This window comes from Dermacentor silvarum, chromosome 7 (genome assembly GCF_013339745.2).
Source record: "Dermacentor silvarum isolate Dsil-2018 chromosome 7, BIME_Dsil_1.4, whole genome shotgun sequence".
Taxonomy (NCBI): Eukaryota; Metazoa; Arthropoda; class Arachnida; order Ixodida; family Ixodidae; genus Dermacentor; species Dermacentor silvarum.
In genome coordinates this window covers 86,929,678-86,957,108 of record NC_051160.1, presented here as the reverse complement: position 1 = coordinate 86,957,108, position 27,431 = coordinate 86,929,678, and the positions used below count along the sequence as shown (strand labels likewise).

Sequence of the window (27,431 nt, the reverse complement as noted above, 5' to 3'; positions counted from 1 at the left end):
ACTTAGCTGTCTAAATTCCTCATTAGATAACTTATCTATAGAAAATGTGGCCTTACAGTAAGTTTAGTACATATGTGTGTTCTGTTCCTCATGTTGTAGTTATCTGCTATTTTATGTAGTTTTGGTTATAAACAAAACTTTCTTTAATGAACAAGAAAACGGTAAACTGAGAGGCCCAACTCTTGTTGGTCGCAACTGCAGGAAGTACGTGCAAGTTAATGCGTTTTGCTTGTTTCACATTTTAAAAGCTGCAGGCACTAACACTGCCTATCTGCTTTTGTATTTCCTGTAGCAGTGTGGCTTTTATTTGTTACTGTCAGAGCTGGGTATATAAGTCCCCATTCTGGGTTGAAAACCTACAGTGAAACTATGCTGGACACTTTTCACTTTGTTGTGTTGTAAATAAATCATTCTCTTTTGAAAAATATCTTCTTTGTCTGTGTCTGCATGAACGTACGTGTCTGCAATAATGTACAGCATGCTTTCAGATGGCGTACACAAATGAAGTGGGCATTCCGCAAAAAGCATACTTAACGTTGTACACTGTAAAAAAAATTGCTTCAGTTTACGGTGAAAGTTGAAGGTAAAAAGTTGCCGGACACTATCCGTAAATGAAAAACGAAGTTTCCGTAAAACCGACAGTCTGTAAAAATTTTTTCCGTCGAATGAAAAACAGAGAGTTCCGTCAAATGAAAAACGGAGAGTTCCGTCAAATGGAAAACGGAGAGTTCTGTTGAATGGAAAACGGTGATTTCCGTCGAATGGAAAATGGTGATTTCCGTAGTTGTGATCACAGAATTGTCTGTATTTTCCAAATACAAAACGGTGAGCTCCGTAGAACGGAAATTCTGTAAATTGAGCCCCGTACTTTCCTAATTAAAAACGGATAGACCGTAGCGAGGAAAGGTATGCACATAAAACACACAAAAAGAACAAAAAGGAAGACAGAAGCACCTTTTTTTTGTTCTTCTTGTGTCCATGTTTTCTATGCTTGCGTTCCTGGCACCATGAATCCGTACGAACTTGTTCAGCTTTATCTTGCTTCGTATCAACAGCTGAAAATTTGTTTTGTAAATGATGATGCGGGTGTATATGTCCAGACAATGAGAAAATTGTTTGTTTCATTGAAATAAGTTATACCAAGTTGTACATAACAACATGGCTAACTCGCATCAGATATAGCTTGAAATGGGGCAGAAATCAATGCACATAAGCGGACATACACCACGCTCAACATGCTGTGTGTGCACGTTTCCTCCTTGGGTAACTGTCTTTTACACCGCGTCATTTTCGTGTCAGTGTTGCCATGTTGCATTTGAGTTCTGTACATGACGTGTACAAAGCATACATACAAATTCGTGCCCAAAAAGCAACAAGCCACCTGAATCTGAACGAAACTGCATGTTTATTGTGCTTTACTGAAAAAAAGAACTTGCAAGATAAGACACTAGAAATGGCCTGACTAGAAGAAGGATTGGTTGAGAATCGGAATGACTAGTTGCTTGCACATGCCTCCTGCTTTGCCTGAAAAGGGAAAAGAACACCAATCAATTAAGACTCTTTATTAGTAAAATCTCGTTACAAGAGACACTGTTACAAGAGACACTCGGTTATGAGAGACATTTGAAAATGGTTTGGTTGGTTTTCCTATGTTCGCCATGTTAACAACATTGCATACAAGAGACATGGTTACAAGAGACACTCGGTTACTAAGGACAACTTTTTTATGTCCCTAGAGCAAATTCTTCACTATTTATAAGAGACACAACCCAGACACGCTCACGTAATGCGGCTAACGTCGTACTAACCGGTATGTGCTGCAATTTTCATTCCCTTGGCTCGATTTTGTTCCATTCCGCAGCCGGCTGTCATTCCTCGCATGGTTGAGACTACCAATTTCACAGAATTTTCTGCGATTATGCTTCTATAATCGCTGTCGCGCTCCCACACCGACTCTGCGACAGAGTACCATTGAGTTGGATTTCCGTCACAGCGTCTGCGGTGCTGGTCGCTTTGTATGCCGGTAGTCATACTCCGGAGCCATTGCCATGTTTCCATGAGACAGCTCTGTTCGCATCAAAGATGTGTTTAAACACACTTTGGTGCTGATGTATAATAAAGTGGTCTAGTCCGACTCCTCAGTATTTTTAGAATTTTTGGTTACAAGAGACCTTGGTTACAAGCGACATGTTTCCCAGGTCTCTTGAGTGTCTCTTGTAACAAGGTTTACTGTACCACCATCATCACCGTTTTTAGTCAGATACATCAACAATAAATGATTTCCAAGTCACAAATATAATTACCAGTGCTCTGGTCAAAACAAATGGGTCATAAAAAAATGTCATACTCTGCCTTGTTGGTATATGTTCCTAGCCTTATAACATGAAAAGCTTCAGATGAAACCTCCCCAAGTCATTTGATGGCTCACTTGGAACAGGCAAAGCTCTCACGTGCACATTGACATTCAGAGATTACATTTTCTGCATGTAGGTAGAGCTACCACGACCACATACTGCGGACCACGGCTTTCAACCTTCACTGCCCTAACAGAAAACCTTGCAGATTCCACTGTTTTCCAAAAACAATGAAGCACTCTTGAAACGAGCTCAAACCACTCATGTTGTACAATTCCGATGCAAAACAACCAAGCCAGAGGTACTGTCCAGATGACAAGCTTATAAATTAGTAACAATATGAAGAAAGCATGCCTTGCACCACAACATGCGCGCCTTTTAGCCTCTTTCAGATTTGGTTTGTTTTGTCATGAAAATAGCAATGTGCAATATACTTTTTACTTAAGCAATGATAATTGAAAGTTATGTTCGTTAGTGCGTCAACATACTATCTCCATCTCCTTAAAAAGTTATAATTATGCGCTGTGTTCACCCAAAAATTTGCCGTTTTGTCAGTCTGTGCTTTTCGAAGCAACCTGTAGCACTTTCGCGACGTAAAGGAACCTGCAACAAGTACACATGGACCCCATATGTGGCAGCTACATGCAGTACACCGTTTATTCTGTCCATTCCATGACTGGCAACCCCACAACGAAACAAATTATGCAACATGTCCTTCCAGACAGCATTACTTCCGTGACGTGCTTAATTTAGGAATTTTTTAAGAATCCCGCCTCTCCTAAAGAAATTTAAAGTAAAGCTGAAACTAAAGCAATGCCCAAATATGAGCGCTTCTCGTGGATTTTGAAAGTCAACGAGGGCAGAGCAATTTGCCCCAAATGTCTGGGACTTTAATGGCAACAGGATGGCCAAATTCCGTGCTGCTAATAGATGCAGATAAAAACACACATATGTGCAACGTTGTGTTTTCAAAGGTTTACTTCTTCATATCGTAGCAGGGATACTCCGTGGTAATTAGTTGGAATTCATGCTATTTGCCTGCAGTCTGTGCCAAAATATTCTTAGAGCCATAGCCACAACACTTTTTCTTTGGGATAATTCAAAATGCGGATTCAGCAAAATTTAAAAAAATGCTTCCAATTGAACAGATGCTTCTATATTGTATTTTCAAAGACAATTCTTTTTCTTGCGAAACTAACGATGAGGGTAGCTATGGGGGCTTGTTTGTATGGCATCTTTTATTTTGTTGTAGCGCAAGGCTGAACAACAGGTACAACAGAAAGGCACATTTGGCATGCACACAGTGTTATCTTCCAACAACAGATTTATTTCCCGTTCTCGTCACTATATATACCCTCAAAACGTCATACAACATAATATGTGTAAAGGCTCGGTAAACATGAACTAAAGAAAACCTGGAACCACACGCATGCAGTTTTTTTAGCCACAGAGATTGAGACATGTACACGTTTAACACGAACAAAGATGTACAAGCTCTTTCGAGGATAATGAAATTGAAGGCTTACTGATGCATGCGTCACCAAATGTTGATATGTTTCTAGTGTCTATAGTTAAGCGCATCATCTTGCACCTGCTTCTGTTCATGATAACTGCTTTTTTGAATCTAGGTTTGCACTTGCATCTTTGGCAATGAAGAACAAGAAAACTGTCAGCAGCCAGGGTATTTAATTTGTTATTGTGTTCTCATAGCCTGTTATTTATACATCTACCAGTTTGACCAATGTAGGACCCTCCACACCCAAGAGGAATGCGGTATACAACACACACGATATAATCAATGAATTTGCTTTTATGTTCCTTCTCGCATGCAGTATCCCAAATTCTTTCTGGCCTTGACTTCCTCATAAATTTATTAGGCGTCGAAAAAACAACATTGATGTCACTCCTTCCAGCAATCTTTAATCTGTGGGAGAAACTATGTATGTAGGGGATGGCAGCAATCTTTTTCTTTATGTCGGTACTTGTACGATATACCTGCTCGGAACCTTTTTGCTGTGCCTTTTTAAGCAGTCCTACTGCGACTGACACGAGCACGTGGCTCGGGTAACCAAAGCCGCTTAAACGTGAGACTCGCCATTCGAAGCTATCGTGCATTAGGTGCAGGATAGCCATGTTGCGGGAAGATTAGATTCCTTGACATTAATTTTGTGCTCACCGATAACAAAACCTGCTGGTGTTAAGAACCTAGGGCAAGTAAGCCCCTTTTACCATTTCATTCCACGCATACAAAACTTGCGAAGAGGGGAATCACGAAAGTGTGTTTCAGTGAAGCGCTGTAGAAGCCATGCCAGCACCTAATGCACAATAGCTTCGGATGGCAAGTCTCACATTTAAGCGGCGCTGGTTACCCGAGCCAAGTGGAAAAAGGTTCCGAGCAAGTGGATGGTACAAACACCGACATAAAGAAAAGAAAGGTTGCTGTCATCCCCTTTATACATAGTTTCTCCCACAGAATAAAGACTACTGGAAGGTGTGACATCAACATTGTTTTTCCAGCTCCTAATAAATTGGGGAGCCAGTGTAAGAAGACAAGGCCAGAAAGAATTGCGGATACTGCATGCGAAAAGGAACATAAAAACAAATTCATTGATTGCATCACGTGTGTTGTATACGACATTCCTTTGAGTGTAGATGGTCCTACATTGGTTAAACTGGTAGATGTATAAATGACAGGCTACGAGAACACAATAACAAATTAAATACCTGGCTGCTGACGGTTTTCTTGCCCTCCATTGCCAAAGATGCAAGTGCAAACCTAGATTTAAAAAAACAGTTATCATGAGTAGAAGCAGGTGAAAGATGATGCGATCTTTGTTCGCGTTAAACGTGTATATGTCTGTCAATCTGTGTGCCTAAAAAACTGCATGCGTGTGGTTCCTGTTTTTTTTAGTTCATGTTTACCGATTTTTTACACGTTTTGTATGATGTTTTGAGGGTATATATAGTGACGAGAACTGGAAACGAATCTGTTGTTGAACGTTAACGCTGGCTGTGCGTCGAATTTGCTTTTCTGTTGTCCCTGTCGTTCAGCTTACGCTACAACAAAATAGAAGATACCATTGATTTCATTGTCGTCAGGCTCGGGCACCAAATAAAATTTGTTCACCAAAATTAAGTGGTCACCAGGCATGTCTAGTTGAATTTATCTGAACATGCTCTACTGTCGGTGGTGAAGATGTTGCCAGTTTAAAGGGCTGCAAGAAGGCACTAGTTATGTTTTCTAGGGCAAGAAGGCAACAGTGTATGTTACCTAAGGCAAGTAGTCACAGGAGTCCTGGATCAGTAGAAGAAAATTTAGGGAATAATAATTGGTCGGAACACTTATGTCACGCACTTCTGAGTCACGAAGCGCTTGTCTTTGTCTCCCTTTCTTGTGCCCGTGTATTTTTATTGCGGTAAGTTACATGTGCATTTGTGCACTATGATGACGAACTTGTTTTGGAAAAGTTCAAATGTGTACCTGACGTTCGACTCACTTTTGCATGTAAGTAAAAATTATGACCTTGTCGCTGTGAACAGTCATCTGCACCTTCTGTACACTTGTGAGATAGGGGTAACAGTATTTGAAGGTTTGTGCATTAAGGCAGGAGAGCAGCAGTTGCTGGATGGCTCATAATTTAATTTGCGGGAAAATTCAGCAGTGTGCAACAATTGTATCACTAATGACCTTGAAAATCTTGTTAGTTCTTCATTTGTAAATACCTGTTGTCAAACAGCCTGCTGACTAAGGGTCTGAACACATTATACACAATTATAGCAGGTACTACTACATGAAAGAAAACCTGTAATAGAACCTACCAAATACAATATCAGTGTAGTGGCAGGTCAAATGGCTCCTCAATGCTTGTGTCCTTCCTGGGAGAAGGAAAGAAATGTTAAGCTTACACTGACAGCACTAAACCACGCAAATGTAACTGCCACAGAACATGAGGAGTTGTAACTAGATACAGTCAACCTGCTTAACCATCTCATAGACATTCAACGACAGAATGTACCTTCATGGAGCCTCTAATCTATGAAATTCATGCTGTAATACAAACATGCTAGTAGACAGAATAAAAATTGCATCTATGAAAATTCTCAGGAAAACTATATATCCTAGCTACCGCAGTCCCCTCGTTGTGAAGTACAAGTGACGGTCTAAGCTACAATCAGAAAGTAGAAAATTAGGGATCCTTTTTATTAAACAACTAACCATATCTCTACCTGTACTCAGCAATACAAAGGTGAATCACAAGTACTATACTGATAAAGAACAGTTCCGAACTGCTGCCAAGTGAGTGCAATAAATAAATGATTTCAAATTTATCTTCATGTAAGACTAGGCGTGTTAATTTTCTTTACATTACACGAAAGACTGGTCAGAAAAATATTGCATTCAGTCAATATTGTGATTAGCAAAACAGTAGTAAGAGGTTAAGGTGGGAGACCCTCAGGTGGTATGTTGCGATGTTTCGAGAAATTGTTTTAAGGAGCGTCTTTCCTTAACCCTTTCACATGCCAATCAGTTGTGTTGATTGAAAACTTAGCTTCACCGCATTTCTTACATTTTCAGATTCATAAAATGCTTACAGATGCACAATAGATTAAGAGTTTTCAGTTCTTTAGTGAGTTTGTCAAGTTTATAGAATGTGCACTCCATGCAAAAACTCAGTGCAAGTACATGAGATTTGCAAACATCAACTATTTCATGTCTACCAGGCTTGAACAGCACCTATCCAGCCACTCAAAAATTATGACTGGTGCAACACACTGTGAAAAACGATGAAAGAAGTGACATATACCAAGCAAAGAACCCAACCATCTACCTTCATACTTACTTTACTAAAACAATTTGCCTGTGTAATTCAATCTTGCAGCACTATTTCAATCAGAAGAGTTTCAAGATGTACGGGACACATTTTAAATATCCTTACTTTAATCAATGCTATTGCTATTAAGACACTATCTTGGTGTATTGAATTGCGTGCATAGCGTCTGAAAGGATTAATCATATTCGAGTAATCTTTACTAAAACTCAAGGCATAATACTCATATTTGTTTACAGTTTTGTGATGAGACAACACGATAGATGCGGGAGTTAAAAAACATCTTTATAAAATGCTGTAGAAAGCAAATTTCTACAACCTCTCGCAATACCGAGCTATTTCCTATGAGTGTTCTAACATTTCCTTGTAACATGATGCAGTGTTTTCACAGACATAGCTTGAATCGTTGTATCTCAAGTTTTGGAAGCAACTTAAGAATAGCTATAACAAGCAGATCTGAAGCCCTACCCAGACTGCACAGCCACTTACTTTCTTTAACACCAACACGTGTAATGAATAATGTCATCCATATGGCACAGTTTCCGATTATATTCTCAAGCATGAATCTTATAATTGCAAGTTATGCAAGAGTGTACCTATGGGATAACTTGGGGACAGCACGAAAAGACAGGAGAAGGCTAGACAACACGAACGCAGGCAAAGAATTTTGTTTACAGACAAACATCTATATATACTAGGCCTGTGTGTCCTGCGTAGTTGCAGCTGCAGGATAGCGGGATAATGTAAACAACCGCACAGTTGATGAACTGCTGTTCTGCCTTTTGCTACACTTTGCGTCAAGGCTCGGTCCGAGTCAACTTTTCGCACAATGTACCCCGATTGCTCGACGTGAAAAATAAAAGGAAAGTTCCAGCTTTCCCAACAGTCTATTTGAGACTATGACTGACCTTGTGAATATGATATAACAGTGGCCACCACACTGCAAGCAAATGTTAGACATGAGTTCAGAAGCTCTCCTCCACATGGTGATGCCTCGATTTCTTGAGGACACCTTTTGGTGTTCCTGTGATGAGCTTCACAGCCAAAGAGTGTGCCGACGCGGAAGGCAGAATAGCCTCCTCCAAACATTGGGCATAGCTCCAGCACACATAACACTAACTAAAGAAAACCCTGCGGTCCAGAAATGGAAGATCACTGTCTATGGTAGTTTTTCCCCGTACGTGAACTCATCTAGCACTGCAGAGAAGACAGGAAGAAAATCACTCTACCCATTTAGTAGCCTTACTTCACCTAATATAGAGGAGAAAGTTGCTAATGAAGCAAAATAACTTTACTACACTGGTGCCCACAATAGCTAGTGTTTTACGGTTACCTGACAGTGTTTTTGTCTGTGAGAAGTTGCCAAGCAAGGCTACTCAAGGAGTTCAGCCATTTTTTTTAATGTCTCCTCCACAGTGCCAGGTGTGCTCATGGAAGTAAAACTGCTGGAAAGCAAGCTCCAATATCTAGCGTGAAGGTTTTCTGTGGTGAGCATTGTGCTGGATCTATGATCCACACTCAAAAGTGTCTTGGCCTTTCCTATTATCGCACTTGAACACTGAAGCGTGTTGTTGCTACAGGAACACAAGGGAGCACTCTTGGCACCACCACGAAGTGGAGGGGAGCTTCCAGACCCAAGTACGGTTGCTTTTAACAGTGTGTTCGCACTGCCTTTCGGCATGCGTTGCCAAGAAGCATTTAACGGAGCTGAACATAGGTGAAGTCTCCAGTCGGAGTACTTCAAGGAAGCCAAGGCCTACCACTGCTATACAATATGTACACAAAGGAAGCTGTCAATTCAAGCAAATTGCTGGGGACAGTTGGAACTACATTTTTATTTTCAGGGCCAAACAAACTGGGCAGGTACAAAAATGTCAACCGGACCAGGCCAAGACGTGAAGTTTGCATCAAGAAGTATGTGCTGGAGGTCATAGGAAGTGCAGTTGGTGCTGTTTACAACATCCTACTGCCCTGCAGCAGCAATTATGTAGGACAAACAGGACGAAAACTCAAGGACTATCTTAGGAAACACTCACAGACCCTCGATACAAGATGGGGAAGCAACATAGCTATCGATGCTGCTTTGTGCAGTTGTATATCAAGTTTTGAGCAAAGAAGAATCCTCATGGCACATGTTCAAAACATACAAAATTCGCAGACTAGCCCCCACATATGCTAGTGTGTAATCACTTAATCTTCTAGACAAATTGAGGTATTCAGATGAACTGCGAGAGCGTTCTGAACTGGGCTGGTTGGTGCATGTTTAGGAAGGAACTGAATAGTGCCATAGACAGGATAAAGGGAATATGTTGCTGTGCCCGTTGCCTTCACTTTGTTCTGGCAGTAGTGCTGTTCATTCCCTTCAAAATATTCATATATTTTGGTCACCTGACCACGTGACACAGCTGCGTGCTCAGGCTATATTTTACCTTGTTATGATACTTTCCAATGTCACACGCAAATCCGTCGAGGCATCTTCACCTATTATAGTAAGCTGAACAATGGCTAACAGTGAGCTTAACTGTGGCTACACTTCGTTACCATGGGGCCCATGCATGACAGTGTTAGAGGTCAGTATGCAGGTGTTTTTGCATACTCATAGAGGCAAACTGGACAAAGAATTAACTTATTGGTGCGTGTTATTATCTGTTGCCTCAAATCCCGAATTCCGGTGCTATTAGTGTTTTTTGAACACCACTCATGTGCATCCTAGACAAGTCTGAAACAATACCACTTTTAAGTCGACGTCCTCATGCTGAACCAATTGGTTGCCCCAGGAAAAACAAAACATCATTTATCTTTTGGATGCATCTGCAACAATTATTATACTTGTATAGGCATTGTCATTCCAACAACATTTGCAGTCAATGTCCATTAGGACTGCATATGCATGACTGATATACGATAGAATGGTCCAGCTTACCAGAACAAATAGCACAATGCAAGACTGCTTTTCCACTGGTGTTGCAAGCAGGCCCCCATGGCTGAGAAACTGAATGCAAGGCGGCACACAGACATCCTTCACTGGTGCAACAGCTGCAAATGAAATACTGATATCAGTTACTTTCTGACCGGTCATCCAAAGCAAAGCACAAACATTTTTATATACAATTACACCAGTAGCGTACCCAGGATCTCTGCCAGGGGGGGGGTTGACAGTTTGCCAATACCGTCTAAATAGCACTAATTTCCATTTCTTCACGGGAAATTGTCAAAAAATGCGCTTTTTGTGAGTGTGCAGACGATTACGCGTCTTATATCTTATGGTATCTTCGACTGGTCACCTCGGAGCGCTCTAGAGCGCTCTCTCGAGCGGCGTTGTCTTCGGCTGGTTGAAAGAGGGTGCGTGCCTTGCGTTCGGCTGGTTCTTTTCGATCGCTCTCCTCCCGCGTCGAGCGCTCTGAGACGCTCCGAGACCTGTCGTCGGAGCAGTCGCCGAGATGAGAGCGTTTCCAGAAACGTCATCACAGTACAGCGTCGCCGTTCTTGGCGACGTTCCATTGTAGCCTAGGCAACCTAGGCCACAGCATGCTGGCGTCTCAACGAATGGTCGTCCCACCGGCGCATCCGCCGGTTTATCTTTGGATAGGCGAAACATCGGACGTTAGCACTAGTCACGTGGTATCGCATCTGCCATTTCCTCCTCCGAGAGCGAGTCACACGTTCGGCTTGCGCGCTTGTCCTCTACCTCCGAGTTCGGGGAACGCCAGATCTGCATCACTCTGCTTCGGGGGATGGATGCGACCAGTCGAAGATACCATTAGTTGCAGTACTCAAATGCGCAAGGAAAGAAACGGGGTTAAACAAAATAGGGGGGGGTTAAGTCGGCCTCAGGGGGGGGGTTACAACCCCCGAAACCCCCCCGTCGGTGCGCCACTGAATTACACTATGCATATAAGCTCGTCACTGAGTTACTGTTATTGCTGTGAGATAGCTCACAGTATTTTATAAAGTGCTAATGGCCTCATTTAACTTATTTGCAAAAAAACTTTATAAAGCACTTTCTATTCGAAAAATTAGTTGCCAAAATATTTTGCCCTGCATAACTTACAACACATGCACACATTTTAGAATTATTGCAGTATTGTTATGCAGAATTATTAAGCGGCAATCCTCCCTCCCAGAATACGTGATATCCTCACGTACTTCGTCAGAACGTTAATCGTCAGCCTGGTAGCTGTCAAAAAAAACTAATACAGATTGCCACGTAGAAAATAATCCGTTTCCTTTGCAATGAACCTTAACGGGTATCACGCGGACAACTTTCAATTGCGATCGTGCACGAGTGCTCGGGCTCTACTACAAACGAAAGGGCACCGTGTGACACCCGTGTTACGTAACACTGCAGATGGCACAAGGTTACGGCAATAAGCACGCTCCACCGTCATTTCATTGTAATGAAGGGGCATGCACATCAAACATGCTCTATGAGGTCTTCATACATGACCAATCTTCCAATCCCGGGTGTGAACACTGCGATTAGGCACGCCCAGCCAGGGCACTGCGTCCGAAGCTTATAATAATTGCTAAAAATTTCACTTTGATTCAATGCGTCACCGAATATTGGTAACATAGCGTTGCACCGCGTCGGAAGCGATAGTAATGGGTACAACGCCTTCACTTAATTTTGGAACGCCGAGCACACAGCACAACACACTACAAACTGGAATGCTAACGTCAGTAAACCAGCGGCCACATACAGACGACAAAGGAGCTGCTAGAGGCGTCAACGCCGCTAATATTGCCTACGCGTCTCAGCTGTAGTGAGTATGCATTCAACACAACAAATGCAACACCCCTTTATCACAGACTCGCAATGTCGCTTTGTCAATCCTCATGGCCAAGGAATCTCGTTAAAAGCGTGCTCACACAACACAATTGAGCCCATCACCGGCCATCGCGGAGCATTTCGCACGCGCAACGTGCACCAATAACGAAAAAAGGACACGTAAATCACTTACTTGTGTAACAATCCAGCGCCGATTCCTTCCTATTTAGAGTGAAATCACAAATGCGCCAGGAACACCACCTCCACCGTCCGCCATTAGCGACCACTCGTACGGTTGTTTGTGCCGGAGAAATGCAACCCAGCGTGTAGGCGCGATGAAGGTGTGGTAAGCCGCGCCACCGCTCAAACCCTACCTGCTTCTTTTTGTGTGTTTACTATACTCGCACGCGCATAATGTTCAAACAGTGTTATCTATGGTGATATATGTAACTGGCAGTTAGAGTAGACAGTGTCTTTTCGTTATATTCTTTGCGTGTTCATTTTTCACTCGTGACATGTTCAATTGCCCTCCACATGAAATTACGGACGGCTCTCCGTATTTCAAAAACGGAGCTCACGTCCGTCTTTTTTACGTAGAATCCTGCCGTTTTTTTATAAACGGAGCTCACGTCCGTCTTTTTTACGTAGGATCCCGCCGTTTTTCATAAAACGGAATGGTCTGCGTAAATTTTACGTAGGTTTTCGCTGTAAAATTACGGAAATTTTTTACAGTGTAGCAGAAAAACGTGTGCTTTTAATAAATGTGCATATAGGGCGCAGTTGATATAACGAAGGCAGAGGCACTCATCTAATGTGCACGACACCTAAATCCCAATTCTATCTCTCCTTCGTGATAATTAGGTATGCTAGCGGGCAGTCCATCTCACCTGCTTGCAACCACTTCATGGCACACCTTCCTTTGCCGGACACAGCACAATAGTGCGTGCCCACTTAATACAGCGCGTGCACTTTATTGCAGTCTGCACGCTGCTTTCTTTTTCTGTTTTGAGATAACTAAAAGTAGTTTGTGCATGAATGCGGCTCGTCTTGCACACGGAGATTCACTTGCACTCCAGATAGCAGAGAGTGCTCATTGCGTGGTGCTGATCACACAAACGCAGCGCAAGATACAATGGGCAAATTGCGGTTATTCCACGTTCATTTTGCGTCGAAGCCATCGACTTGCAAGGGTAAGAATGGAGCCGTTGTAAGCTTCGACACGCCGGCAAAATCCCGCCTTGTTATGCGAAATTTCAAACAGCTGATTCGTTCACTTTCAACGACCGTCGCCGCAGTAACATTAACTACAACGGAACAGCATAATAAGACCGGTTCGAGAGCATTCTTCTTGATACTACCAAAAGCTATATATGTCAGTCTTTCGGACAGGGCATCCCTGTTGAGGCCAGCGGAGGTGAATGGAAATATTTGTCGGTTCAGCAAACTTAGACGGGCCGGTAATATCCCGCCCGCTTATTCGACGTCTCCGAATATCGGAGCCGTATTGTCGTTATACCGTCGAGGCAGCGCAACAGCACGGATCAGTTTTAACTGAACCTTCTGAACGAGGTTAAAAGTTTCTCAGACAAAGCCGAGTTCCCGGTTAAACAGTGACTGCAGCCGCATCATAGCGAATAAAGATAAAATATTAATGAACTACATTTGCCTGGCGAAGCAGTTTTTCTTTTCGTGCAGCCCCCCATGCTCCGTAATCCTACCCCATTTAGCCTTTCCGCCCCACATGACAGCTGTTGAAAGCGCTATTCGTATACTGATACTCATTTAAATACATCTACTGTCACCAACCACCTAAGCATCGGTAAAAGCTACACAAACTATGTGTATATCACGCACGATCGCCGACGGTGAACGATTGACATAAAACGACAGCCTCGGAAACACAAATGTATCTACAAATAGCTGTGCAAGTCCTCCACGACAGCATAGTGATGTGGAGTAGTGGTTAGCGTGTTTGGTTCTCACGCGGTGTACCCGGGTTCGATTCCCAGTGTTCTCATGTTTGTGTGATGTGCGTTGCCATGCTTGTGTTGTGTGTTATCGATTTCGTATAATGTGGTTCTATGCAATGCCCATGAAACAGCCCGCAAAACCACTATGGACGGCACCTGTCTCTAAATAATAATTTTTTCTTAAATACCCAATGGGCCGCATAATTTTGAGCCGCATAAGATTTGAGCCGCTTAGTAAGCCGGACAGATTTGATCTGCAATACCGCATAAAAATTTGGGGTTATGCGTGACGTCCACCAAGCGGCCCTACTATGGGCCGTTTAAATGCAGACCGCATAGGCAAGAGCCGCATAAAATAGGCCGTATACGCAGTAGGCCGCTTACAGTGAGCCATTTATAAGCGTCGAAATTTTGATCTACTTTCCGCCCTATATGCGTTGTTTTAAGCCGGTATTTGCTAAGAGTGTAGAAACTCAGCCAGGCTTCAGCATTTGCAGATGATGAACCGTCATCAACATCCGGTAGTCCCGTTACCAACGACGGCCTCCGAGAATTGCTAGAGGAGGCTTTTCGTCACGAGCTCTAGTATTTGTTGCTGGTGTTCACTGTTTGTCTGCTCGAATTCCATTATAGGATGAAAAATGTCTTTCGCACTCTCATATTTCCGGTCTTGTTCACTCATGCTGGTCGTACACAGCTACGTACTGCCACCAATAGCAAAACGTCGTGTTTGTGAGCGTTCTGAAGAAGGGATCAGTGCTCACTCGTAACAGCGAACCATCTTCCGTGGAAAAAGCTTGCCACGCTCGCACGCCTGTCGTCGTCCGCGCAGATTTCGGTGACGTCCATACACATGGTCCTAGGTAAAACGAAGCGGATGAGGTGCACAACACAGGTTCCTATCCTGTCGGCTCCGGCAAATTCGTAATAAAACTGAGATAATCAGTATGACAAGGTAGCGATCCTTGTTTATTGTAACTTCTTTCTCTTCTTCTCTCTTCCCGTTTTCTTTTCTTCTTCTACCTTACATGCTAGTTTGGAGGGTCAACTCATCGTCGTAACTTGTAACTCAAGTCTTTCAATATCTCTTTGGTTCTCAGTTATTTGTTTATTGAAAGCATATCCATCGCATCCAGAACATTGATATGTCAAGAGTACTATATGAGGCACCCATAGATGTCTCTTTCAATAATGCTTGACAGATGACTGCCGCTATTGCCGGCTGAAATTAATGATTAAATTACAACTCATTATGAAATATCCGCACTGTCAATTGCGGCGTTAGGAGGAATTATTAGTGCTCTTTGGCGTGTGCTGACAGTCAACAAGGGCGGACATGCCTCAAAAGCACAAGAAAGCCTGATACAGCTGATCTCAACTGCCACCCCACATTAAGCACTAGCACTGCGTAACCTCTGACTCCTATGTTTCTCTTCAAAATATAAAGGCAGCGGTGTCCCGGTCTAGCATCACAATAGTTGTTACGAGGCCAAAAACAACGGTTTCGATAATCTCGCATATGACCAATTTATTCAACCTTTATAGTTTTTTAACATAACGAAGAATCAGATATGCTGTCAAGGTGCGACAAGTGGGATGTCGATCAGAGTAAAGAAGGTGCAGACAAAAATGTTTGTACCGAAGCCGCTTTCCAAAGTCTGTCGAAACATCTCTCCTAGCTGTTTTTTTAATTGTGGCTCTGATTGCATTTCGGGGACTATTTGTCCTCAGTGCCTCAATTTCGTAATTACTGGCCCTGCAAGCATATATTTGCCGATTGTATTAGATCGCACATCACTTCATAAATCTACGCTAATTGGATCATCAACTCATCGTCGTAACTTGTAACTCAAGTCTTTTAATGCGCTTTGGTTCTGAGTGATTTGTTTAGTGAAAGCATATCCAAGGCACCCAGAACATTGAAATGTCAAGAATACTCTATGTGGCGCCTATAGAGGGCTCTTTCAGTAATGCTTGATAGATGACTGCCGCTATTGCCAGACTTCATAAATCTGGCCGTTGCCTTTGTTCGCACTTTCTGTTAGTTCTAGGCGTTTAGTGCACACAGATGATCAGCCAGCCACATCATTCGAGGCTTTCGGGAACAGTCTAATATACAAGAAGCAACATAGAGGCATCAACGGTTGTTGCCAGGGTAAGACCTTGAGAAATTAGAACTGCCATTTTTGGGACAAATTGAGATGTTCATACAGGTATTTATGTCGTAACTTTGGGCCATCTAAGCGGCTTCTAAAATCACTGCGAAGTTAGTGGGAACGGCAAGCTCCGCCTTTTTAATTTCATAGAAGCAGACTTATCGTTATTTATAAATAGAATGGAGTACACTAAATGTGGTAATTTAGTTACGCTACATGTAAGCTAACTTAACGGCCCTGGGCTTCTCGAGGGAGACTTCCAAGGCCTCTTAATTTTCGTAAGCGATAGGCAATTTCATTACTACAAGTTGGTTATTGACGTAAACAAAGGCTAGACTAATTGCAAGCTCAGAGTTAACTTTTTGAACAATTTCGCGGCACTATGAGGTATAAAAGCTTGACAGAACCTCGGAACATATATCAACATTACAAATGATTCTAAATTTTTCGCCTCCACAGGCACCTTCCCTCAAGTGAAAAATCAGGTACTGATATTGGGAGGAATTCTAAATCGACAGCGTTTAGTTTTATAGGGTGCTTGCGGTCGTCATACTTTCACAATGCAGAAAGCCACAGAAGGTTGCGAGAGTTTATGAACGATTGCTGATAGACATCAGGATAATTTATCATATAAGAGAATTGTAAAGTCTCAGGAGAATTGAGAATTGATATTCGAGCTGTGACTCCTACAATTAACCCAATGCTTTGCAGGCGCAAGTTCGAATCAGCTAGCGCAACATAGGGGTAATTGGAGATAGCCAGGAGAGGCATTTGTCCTGCCGTGGACACAAATACAGCCTGATGATGATGATGATGGTTCGAGCTGTTGTGTACCACGAAAGCCTAGAAGTCTCCAAAAATTTTTCTGCATGCCAAGGATAAATTTGTCACATAGGATTTCCAATTTCTGTATACCTAAAAAAATTTTGTTGAGAATGCATTGAAATACCATTGGTCAATGTTGAATATCTTATTCAGAATTCATTGGGAGTTGGTTGGGATATCATTGAGGAAAGTGTTGAGGGCTCTTGAATATTGGCCACTGAAATTTTATTGAAACATAATTGGGCAAGCCAATGTTGAATGGTTGTTGAGTTAGTATTAAAAGCACATTGTGCTTAGACATATAGTTGTGTAATTTTTGTTGAATTGCTGTTGGGTTGCCATTGATGCAGTCTTGAAATGCTGTTGTGATAGTTCTGTTTACCATTTGTTGAGTGAATATTGACACCGCATTGCAAAGTACATTGTGCACCTGTTGAGATGGCATTGACATTTCGAAAATTGCCACTGAAGTATCATTGATATTTTGTTGGGCTTGTGGCATTTTAGTGCACTTAATTTTGAAATTGCTTTTCCATTTGCACTTGCATGCCCTGGTGCCTCTTCACATTAACTTTCCCTAATCCGAACGGAAGCAAAGGAGTGACTGATATATTTCACATACCCTAATATATATTATAGCATGCATATGACACATTACAGTATATAAGGCACAACTTTATGGAACCTGAGGACATAGGCTAGTGCCTACAGTGCTATTAAGTGTAAGGGAGCAGAACTATAGCACACATGTTGAAAAAATCTAAACAAAGTGCACACATGCCTAGTTAAACTGGCAACATTTTTTTCGGGAAGATATACAACACCACCTGCACTTACAGCACAGCGCAAAGCAGCATCATGAGAACTGAAAAGTAGAACTTAGTGGGTTTAAAGCTATGAAGATAATGGATGAAATTGATAAATTTTACAAAGTTATCACTCTTATTGGCTACATAAGGGACTCCTTGAACTTGAACTACAAAAATGTACAGCAATGTTAAAAACAAACAGAAGATGGAAACCTATAGCCTTCTTGCAGGAATAAACAATGCAAATAACCTTATGTGTGACAATTTTACGAGCACTTTGGCAATTTGGTGTATGTACAGACTTGACAAACAGCAGCTCAAACAGAGATGCGAACGCTCAATTAAGATAAGAAAACACACGAATGCTCAATCAACTTGAAGTTTATTCATAAATACATGGTTCTGTTCTTGACAAAACAATACTTTTCTGCCAATTACAGCAGCAAGAATTATATTTTGTAAAAACAAGTCAAGTGACTCAAAGGCAGACCTTAAGCATACCCTTGTAACTAACTTTGAACACATGAACTCTTGGCTTGCATACATAAATACAAAAATTAAGACCACTGGATACCTTACAATAAAATGCTACATACCCAGTAAACACTCACAGAAGGATTTACGGCTGCCTGTGAGTAGGCAAAATAACAAGTAAATTGGAAACAGATGACTTCATGTATATATATATATATATATATATATATATATATATTGTAATGAAGCAGAGGCGCCCCTGGGTATGTGCCGACTGAAGAGGAAGACGAAGGACCGTGCCGCGATCGCGAGAGAACCCCGTGCTACAAACAGCCCTTGCAGTGCCTACCTGTACCTAGCATTCTTACAACGTTATCGACAATAAACTTCGTCGCATTTGGTGGAGGTTGCTGAGATCCTTCGCCTCGTCCTGGAGCTCCACACTCGAACCCTGCCAACACCAACACGATCACCCTGCACTATGCCTGAGCCAGCCACTTCGTTGCCTGCACCACCGGCTGCCACTGTGTTAATTTTCAGCGAGACGTCTTGAAACTGATCGCCGATCAAAAACTCGTCGTCCCCCTTCCCCTCGTCGGCGTTCGATTTCGCCCCTGCGTCGTCGAGCTCCCACTGAAGCGGGAAACTGACTGATGCAGTTCCTGAGGCAAGAACTGCTAATACGTCGACGTTCTCAAGACCTGCATCTTCGCCGCAAAATGTTATTACCGTTTTTGTAGAGGGAGTACCCGCAGTTGCGCTAGTCGATACCGGAGCCGCCGTTTCCGTCATTCACGAGAACCTTCGTCGCAAACTCCGAAAAGTGACTACAGCTCCATCTGGCCTGGTGCTCGCCACTGCCATCGCGCAGCGAATTCACCCTTCAGCTGTATGCACGGTCCGTGTTGTCATCAACGAAGTTTTGTACATAATCGAGTGTTTCGTGCTACCATCGTGCTCTCACGACCCAATCCTTGGTTGGGATTTTCTGTCACGTCATCATGCTGTCATTGACTGTTCGCGTGCAGAAGTTTCGCTTTTACCACTATGTGAATAACTGCTGACCGGCTCTCCTCGCGTTGCCGATAAACTCATTGTTGATGCCAACACAACCATACCCTCTGAGTCATCGATGGCTGTTGTCCTGTCGTCTGCTGCCGACTCTGACGCCACTGTAGTGTTCACGCCGTCCGATGTGTTTGCTCAACGCAAGGGCATCGTTCTTCCGTTTGCCGTGCTCACTATAACATCTGGGTCAACTGTTATGCTGGTCACCAACTACTACCAGTACCCGATCAGCCTAATGCGTGGAGAGACCCTAGGATACTTGCAGGAGGTCGACTACGTTGACGATCTCGATGTTCCTACCCACTCCCACCGTTGTTACGTTGACGCCATCGACCTTGCTCTTTCCCCATCTCATCGCCGCCAACTTCTCGCTCTCCTTCACAAGTTTCTTTCTTCTTTCGACTGCCATCAGACGTCTTTGGGCCGTGCCACCGGTGTTCCTCACACCATCAACACCGGTTCCCACTCCCCCTTGCGACAGCGCCCGTATCGTGTATCGGCTAAAGAGCGACGAGTCATCACAGAGCAAGTGGACGACATGCTCAAACGTGAAGTCATCCGTCCTTCTCAAAGTCCTTGGTCTTCACCTGTCGTGTTGGTAAGAAAAAAAGATGGCTTCATTCGTTTTTGTGTCGACTACAGACGCCTAAACAAGATAACAAAAAAGACGTTTATCCACTGCCTCGAATCGATGACGCTCTCGACTGCTTGCAAGGCGCAGAATATTTCACTTCCTTGGATCTGCGCTCCGGGTACTGGCAAGTTCCAATGGCCGAACCTGACCGTCGGAAAACCGCATTCGTTACACCCGATGGCTTCCACGAGTTTAACGTCATGCCCTTCGGGTTGTGCAATGCGCCTGCTACTTTTGAGCGTATGATCGATACCATCCTTCGCGGCAACAAATGGAAGACATGTCTATGTTACCTCGACGACATCGTCGTCTTCTCAACCGATTTTCCGACACACCTCGCTCGCCTACATGACATTCTGACTTGTCTCGCCTCTGCCGGCCTACAGCTAAACCTCAAAAAGTGCCGTTTTGCTTTAAGCAAGTTAACCATCTTGGGTCACGTAGTCTCAGGAGACGGCGCCCTCCCGGACCCAGACAAGCTCCGCGCCGTTGCAGACTTCCCTACGCCCACGTCTATCAAACCCCTCAGAAGTTTTATTGGCTTATGTTCGTATTTTCGTCGCTTCGTACGCAACTTCGCATCCATCATGGCCCTTGACAAGTTTACTTTCCGACAGTAACGGCATAGCAGCGTGGTCACCTGAATGTGATGCGGCATTTCAGCAGTTACGCCACTTGTTGACCTCACCACCGATTCTTCGCCACTACGACCCTGCTGCCCCTACGGAAGTTCACACTGACGCCAGCGGAGTTGGCCTTGGTGCGGTCTTAGCGCAATGGAAAGCTGGCTATGATGAATACGTCGTCGCTTATGCTAGCCGTACTCTAAAGAAAGCAGAATTAAATTACTCAGTGACAGAAAAGGAGTGCCTGGCGATCATCTGGGCACTAAGCAAGTTTGGTCCATACCTTTAAGCCCGTTCTTTCGCCGTAGTTACACACCACCATGCCCTTTGTTGGCTTTCTTCCTTGAAAGACCCGTCCGGACGCTTAGGACCTTGGGCGCTTCGCTTGCAAGAGTACGACATCCGCGTCATGTACCGCTCCGGTCGCAAGCACTCCGACGCTGATGCGCTCTCCAGCTCCCCACTGACGCCTGACTTGGCGTCTTTGTCAGTCTCCGCGTCCACCCTGTCACCATTGATCATCACTGACATGGTCAAAGAGCAGCGCAAGGACCCAACACTTGCAATGTTACTTGACTACCTTGCCGCTCCGTCCGATGTCCCTTCGACACGAGCACTGCGTCGCCAAGCAACCCACTTTTCCGTGCGAGACAACATTCTATATCGCCGCAACTATACGCCGGACGGTCGGAAATGGCTCGTTGCTATACCTCGTCATATGCGCTCTGACATCTGCGCACCTTTCACGCTGATCCCCTAGGCGCTCATGCCGGCATCCTCAAAACTTACACAAGGTTGCGTCAGCGCTATTATTGGCGAGGCATGTACAACTTTGTGCAACAGTACATTCAGGCCTGTACTACTTGCCAACAGGGCAAGACACCTACACACCGTTTCACAGGACAGTTGCAGCCGCTACCATGCCCGGCTCGTCCGTTCGACCGCGTCGGCATCGACCTCTACGGCCCGCTTCCATGCAGTGGGTGTGGAAATTGGTGGATTATTGTCGGCGTAGATCATCTTACTCGCTACGCTGAGACTGCAGCTCTGCCGGCAGCGACCGCCCGTGAAGTTGGGTTTTTCATCCTTCGCAATTTTGTTCTTCGCCACGGTGCTCCCCGAGAACTACTGAGTGATAGGGGCCGTGTCTTCTTGTCGGAGGGTGTCGAAGCCCTCCTCACGGAGTGCAGGATCATTCACCGAACATCGACCGCATACCATCCCCAAACCAACGGCCTGACCGAACGGTTCAATCGCACACTTGGCGACATGTTGCGGATGTATATTTCATCCGACCACTCCAACTGAGACGCCGTACTCCCCTTTGTCACGTTCGCATACAACACCGCGACGCAAGCGACTACCGGCTTTCCCCCGTTTTTCCTTGAGTATGGCCGAGAGCCTTCCTGCTCTTTGGACACCATACTGCCGTACCAACCTGATGCCGCAGAGTACACTCCACTTTCCGAAGTCGCCAAGTATGCTGAAGATTGCCGTCAGCTGGCACGTTCCCTCACTAGCGAGACTCAAGAACGTCAAAAGAGACGACATGACCATAGTCATCAACCACCACCCATCTTTGCTCCCGGTTCGCTTGTTTGGCTTTGGATACCAGCCCATATTCCTGGCCTCTCTTCCAAACTCCTGGCGCGTTATCACGGGCCGTACCGTATCATCGATGCCACTTCGCCGGTCAATTACATCGTTGCGCCGCTCACAGTGTCACCAGACCTGCGTCGTCGTGGGCGAGAGACAGTACATATCAACCATCTGAAACCGTATTACGACCCACTCATGTTCTCTGCGTCCTGAGTCGCCAGGGTGGCTATGCTTCGCTCCCGCGGCATTGTAATGAAGCAGAGGCGCCCCTTGGTATGTGCCGACTGAAGAGGAAGACGAAGGACCGTGCCGTGATCGCGCGAGAACCCCGTGCTAGAAACAGCCCTTGCAGTGCCTACCTGTACCTAGCGTTCTTACAACGTTATCGACGACAATAAACCTCGTCGCATTATATATATAATATATATATATATATATATATATATAAGTAGTTCACAAAATAGAAGCACGTAGGAAAACATAACAAGACTTTACTGACGTTTCGGCCGGGGTCCGGCCTTCATCAAGAGTTGATGAAGCTGTTGATGAAGCTCTGAAAAGCTCTTGATGAAAGCCGGACCCCGGCCGAAACGTCAGTAAAGTCTTATGTTTTTCCTCCGTGCTTCTAATTTTTGAACTACTTCTGTGCCGGCTCCGTTTACTCTTCCCTTCACTGATATATATATATATATATATATATATACAAAACACGTGAATCGTGTTTTTTGGAGGTAAACTTCTAAAACATTTGTGCTCTAAAAGCAGCTTACCTCCCCGGCGTAAGTCAAGAACTGCACAATATTTAATTTCTTGTGTTACTTTTGGGTACGGAAGAGTTTACTGGTGGCATTTTCTAATCTAGTGAGCTCATCAGCGAATTTTTTTCTGGACTTGAACAAAGCTAATGAAATCATTTCTTTGGGCCTTTTTCACCCTACACAGCAACTAAGTGGTGCCTCGGTCAATAAAAAGCCAATGCAAGGCTAATACTTTCAATGATATAATAAAATGACAAAATACTTATTTAGCACAGACAACTGGAGTGACACACAGCTAACGCAATACCCAACAGTGAAATAAATGGTCACCTGCATCATCAGAGCCCAGCACGACTCATTATAAAGCATGAGAAAAGGTTCCAATAACTGGACAATCGACAGGAGAGCTAGTGAAAAACGCAAATAAATGCACATACAAAACACAATTTACTGCACTTGCGCTTAAATAAAAAAAGATTCCACCAGAATTTCGCTGCTTAATATCTATAAAAGTTGCCATAAAGCAAAAACTGAAAGACGGGGGGTGATGCAGTACCCATGTTAAAAAAAAATTTATCGAAAACGAGATACATGCATATAAAAACTGACAAGAAACGTCTTTCCAAGCTCTATATTAGAAAAACTGCACAACAACGTCAAGAACAAACAAGATGAGAAGCTATACCATTCTTGCAGCAATGAATAGTGCAAATAACTTCAAGTATCTCAATTTTACGGATACTTTGGTAATTTGGTCTAAATACATACTTTACAAACAGCTGAAAAAAAATATGAGAACGGTAAAATAAGGTAGGAACACACAATAACGCCGACTAAACTAGAAGACGGTTCGTGACGACAAAGATATTAAGCACAGCTCGGCGCGACAAAAAAGAAACAAAAGACGTGTTTTGTAGTATAAGTATGCAGGCAAAAAAAAAAGTGAAGGATGTCCTATACGTGATACCACCCAACAAGCAAAGCTCTTTAAAAATACCAGCTCTTTCCCACTCAGAGCAACAGATAGCTTATGCATTTGTCTTCTTTGCAATCAATAAATAAGGCTTCCATAATTTCTCTTGTGTTCTGGTCTTAGTGATGAAACAATTGTTCGTTCTACCCCTTACAGCAGAAAACACAATTTTGTTTTATCACAAAGGCCACACACACATGGTTTCTCATCTTTGAGAAGTTCCAATGTGTTTAAAACCTGTCTTCAAGAATAAAATTCTAGTTTAGTCGCCACCTGTATGTATTCCTACTTAATTCATCATTTTCGTCTGTTTGCGCTGCTGTTTCAAGTACGCATGTACCACTTGGTTAGGATGATAAACATTCTCACAAGAAAAAGGAACTACCTCCGCACAAAAGGTAGCCAATTCCTTACAAATAAAAGGCAGAGCAAATCGAAAGTAAGCCTCCACAGCATCGATGAAAGTAAGCCTTCAGAGCGTCAGAGCGTAGACCACATGGCAGCATAAAAAAACAGTTAAAGATCCCACTTGATGCAGAGTGGCAACAGAGATGCGAGCTTCCTGCTGAATCAGCCGCTGATCAATGGATGTCTCTTGCGAGAAAGGAAGGACGCCAAGCTGTTCTTGACGAACTACATGTTAGCACCCGGGTGTTCGCTGCATGTGTAACCTGTGGAGTAGGGAATGTAGACGGAATATGAGATTATGCAAATTAAGAATCTGCCACATACTATACTTAACTACGCACTAAATAGTAGTACATAATATACTGGCAATTAAAAATTTGCTTCTCTTTTAAGAGGGCCGTCGCGAAAATGAAGAAATGGGTTGTTACAGTAAATGTTACCCATGATACGCACAGCGATGTTTGTTTCACACCGGTGAAATATATTCCCGGCTCTCTAACAAAACGAAAGACCATGCTATAGTGGACAGCCGATACCAAGCAGCAGTCCGAATCTTTGGAAGCAGCAGGGCCGGCCTAAAATTTCGCTGAGAGCGATGCGCGCGCAAGCGTGCTAGTGAGAACCGGCACCGCTTCCTTGAAGCTTAGTATCCGCTGCTGCGTGGCCAAGAACATTCCGCGCGATTTGTGTGCAGCGCGTCGCGTACGCCTCCTGTGCGCATTGCACGCTTGCCTCTGTGCAGTGAGCTGTCTTCATGAACACGCCATTCCTCGCCGCGCAAACGCTGCTCGAGTGCGGTACTTCGTTTCTGCAAGCAACGCACATTCGAATCGGCCCAGCTCAAAGAGGTATCAGAGAACGGCGGCGTGTTTGGGTTATCGCCTATTAAAAGCGTGCAGTACGCCTTAAACGGCAACACGCCACGTTTGATGAAGATGCTTATTGCGGTTGGGGTGGCGATGGGTGATAAGGCGAGCCCGTCGGCGGCTATGAGCTTTGCCGACGTCGCACCACGCCTGTGCTCATTTACGATGTGTATCCGTGTAATCACCGCGCCGATGCAGGACTTATCGGTAGGCCGTTCTCGGCACATACCGAAAAGGCGAAATATATTTTGCAGCGCACCGCGACATTAGCCACAACACAAATCGAGGCGCAGTTAACGACTACGCGAGAAAAGGTGTACACTAGGCTTAAGGTATACGATGAGCCACTACGGATTAAGAATAGTTTTTTTTAATGTCGCAGTTTCGCTCCAAAGGCGAAACATCAATTGCGATAGTAAATTAGTAGACAACATTACGAACATTTCAATCGAAGCAGCGGCGGCAGCAAGCGCTAGCTTCGCACGCTGTCGATCCAGGGCAGGCGGTTTGCCTGCAGAAAGTGAATGGTGTGGTTAACATCTCACGCTCGTCAAAGTGAAAAAAAAAACGCGGCTATGTGCTCAAGAAAACAAAATCACTTACCTGTGTGCAGAAGTTAGGCTGCGGCTTTGTTCGCCTTCCTTCAATCATGAATTCTGCCCCGCAACTCAACAAAACTGCCAGGCTCGAACATCAGCCGAAGACCAGTAGCTGCGTCAGCGAACGTCTTCAACGGATTAACATCCCACTTATCATCATAGAGCAATTTCACTAAATGATGTCCAAAACAAAAAAAGTTGTCGCAGTTTCACCCGAAAGGCGAAGCACCAATTGCGATAGCAACTTAGTAGAGAGCTATACGGAGTAAGGATAGTAGTTTTATCCGCTGTTCAAACTTGGACATGCAGCAGCACCGGCAACACACAGCACTGTTGTCGACGCCGTCGGCGTTTTGCCCGCGTTCGCACAAAATGCGTGCGGCGTTGGTGACTGTTGCCGGAGCCTCTGATATAAATAGGCACTTGGTGCCGCAGCTAAACGTCACCTCCCTTCCCTGCCCCCCCCCCCCCCCCTCTCACGGCCTTTCGTGCGTCAGAAGAAGGCGCGTTTGCTCTACATATATGGTGATTGTAAAGGAGGAAAGAGACGCCTACTTCTGCAGCCCTTAAGGGAGCACGGTACAGAACGCGCGTTTGTTCTCCGCCGTGCGTTCACTCCCCGTGAAAGCGCGCGTCCCTCGCGCCCTTTCACTTGCACATACAGCGTTCGGTGGCGCGCGGCGACGATTTCATCTCCATTGACGTCATACGGAACCTCACGGCGACGGCGACGGCAACGGCGACGGCGACGCCGACGGCAGAAATCTGCTTTGGAGTGTCCATATAATTGCTATCGCAATAAAACAAAAAAATGCTTCCACCAAAGCGCGCGCGGCACGAACCTCCGCACAAGTTTAAACAATTGACTGAGTCGAAAACCGTTCACAGCCTCAGTATCGTATTAATAATAAAACCGTTCCTACTTAAAATGAGCACTAAAATCCATAAATAATTATTGATAATTTTTGTTCATACAAAACATCATAAATTTTGAAGGAAAACCTAATTTGTAGCTTAAACAATAAATAATACGATGAACAAAATTGCGACTACGAAACTAAAGGCCCACTGGGTACTGTTGCAAAAGACTGCACACAACAAAGTCACGCACACGCGCACACACTTAAACACACATGCTCAAACACTGGTTTGGCGTTCATTGCGTCACGTATGAGTAAAAGTTATTACTAATATCTTTATTTTTACGAACAATAACCTTTCTAAGTAGTTTGCAGCATCTTTGCAGATGACGTGGCAAAAAAGTAAGGTATAACGTGGGCGCGTCATTTCTTTCATTTCTCTTTGGCCTTCGTTTGTTTCACTGAACATAGGAGAGCTGCAGGCTTGGGAGGTATCCATGGCAAGAATTTTATCGCTTGCTTCTGCAAGGCGAGTGTCGGGAGCAGGCGCTGAGATAGCGATGAGCTGGCGCATAGCCTCCTAAATACATTCTGTGCCCGCGCAATCACTCCGGGAGGCGTATTTCCAATTGCTAGTAGATACAGCGCTCGACCGCTGGCGCCACGCAGCACCGCTCGCGCGTACCATGTTTCTAGCTGCCGCCGTTGGAACGGAGGAGGCGTTGACGGAGAAAACGCTGGGCGGGTGGTGGCTAGCCTGCTGTTGGGATCGGTGGTATTATAAACGCATCACTGTTTTGATGATCTAAGTAGAATCTCACTATCAGGGAGGGAGCAGTCTACCTGACTGGAGCA

At 44.2% G+C, this 27,431-nt stretch overlaps 1 long non-coding RNA gene across 1 annotated transcript; it reads right to left on the bottom strand.

The window, feature by feature from the left end:
• Nucleotides 1-935: 935 nt before the first annotated feature.
• On the bottom strand, nucleotides 936-12,241 carry LOC125946849 (uncharacterized). The gene is made up of 3 exons (XR_007467924.1): nucleotides 12,145-12,241; nucleotides 10,107-10,219; nucleotides 936-6,230 (listed from the first exon to the last, which is right to left on the bottom strand). It is a non-coding gene; the product is annotated as an uncharacterized LOC125946849 (long non-coding RNA).
• Between the last annotated feature and the right edge of the window lie 15,190 nt (nucleotides 12,242-27,431).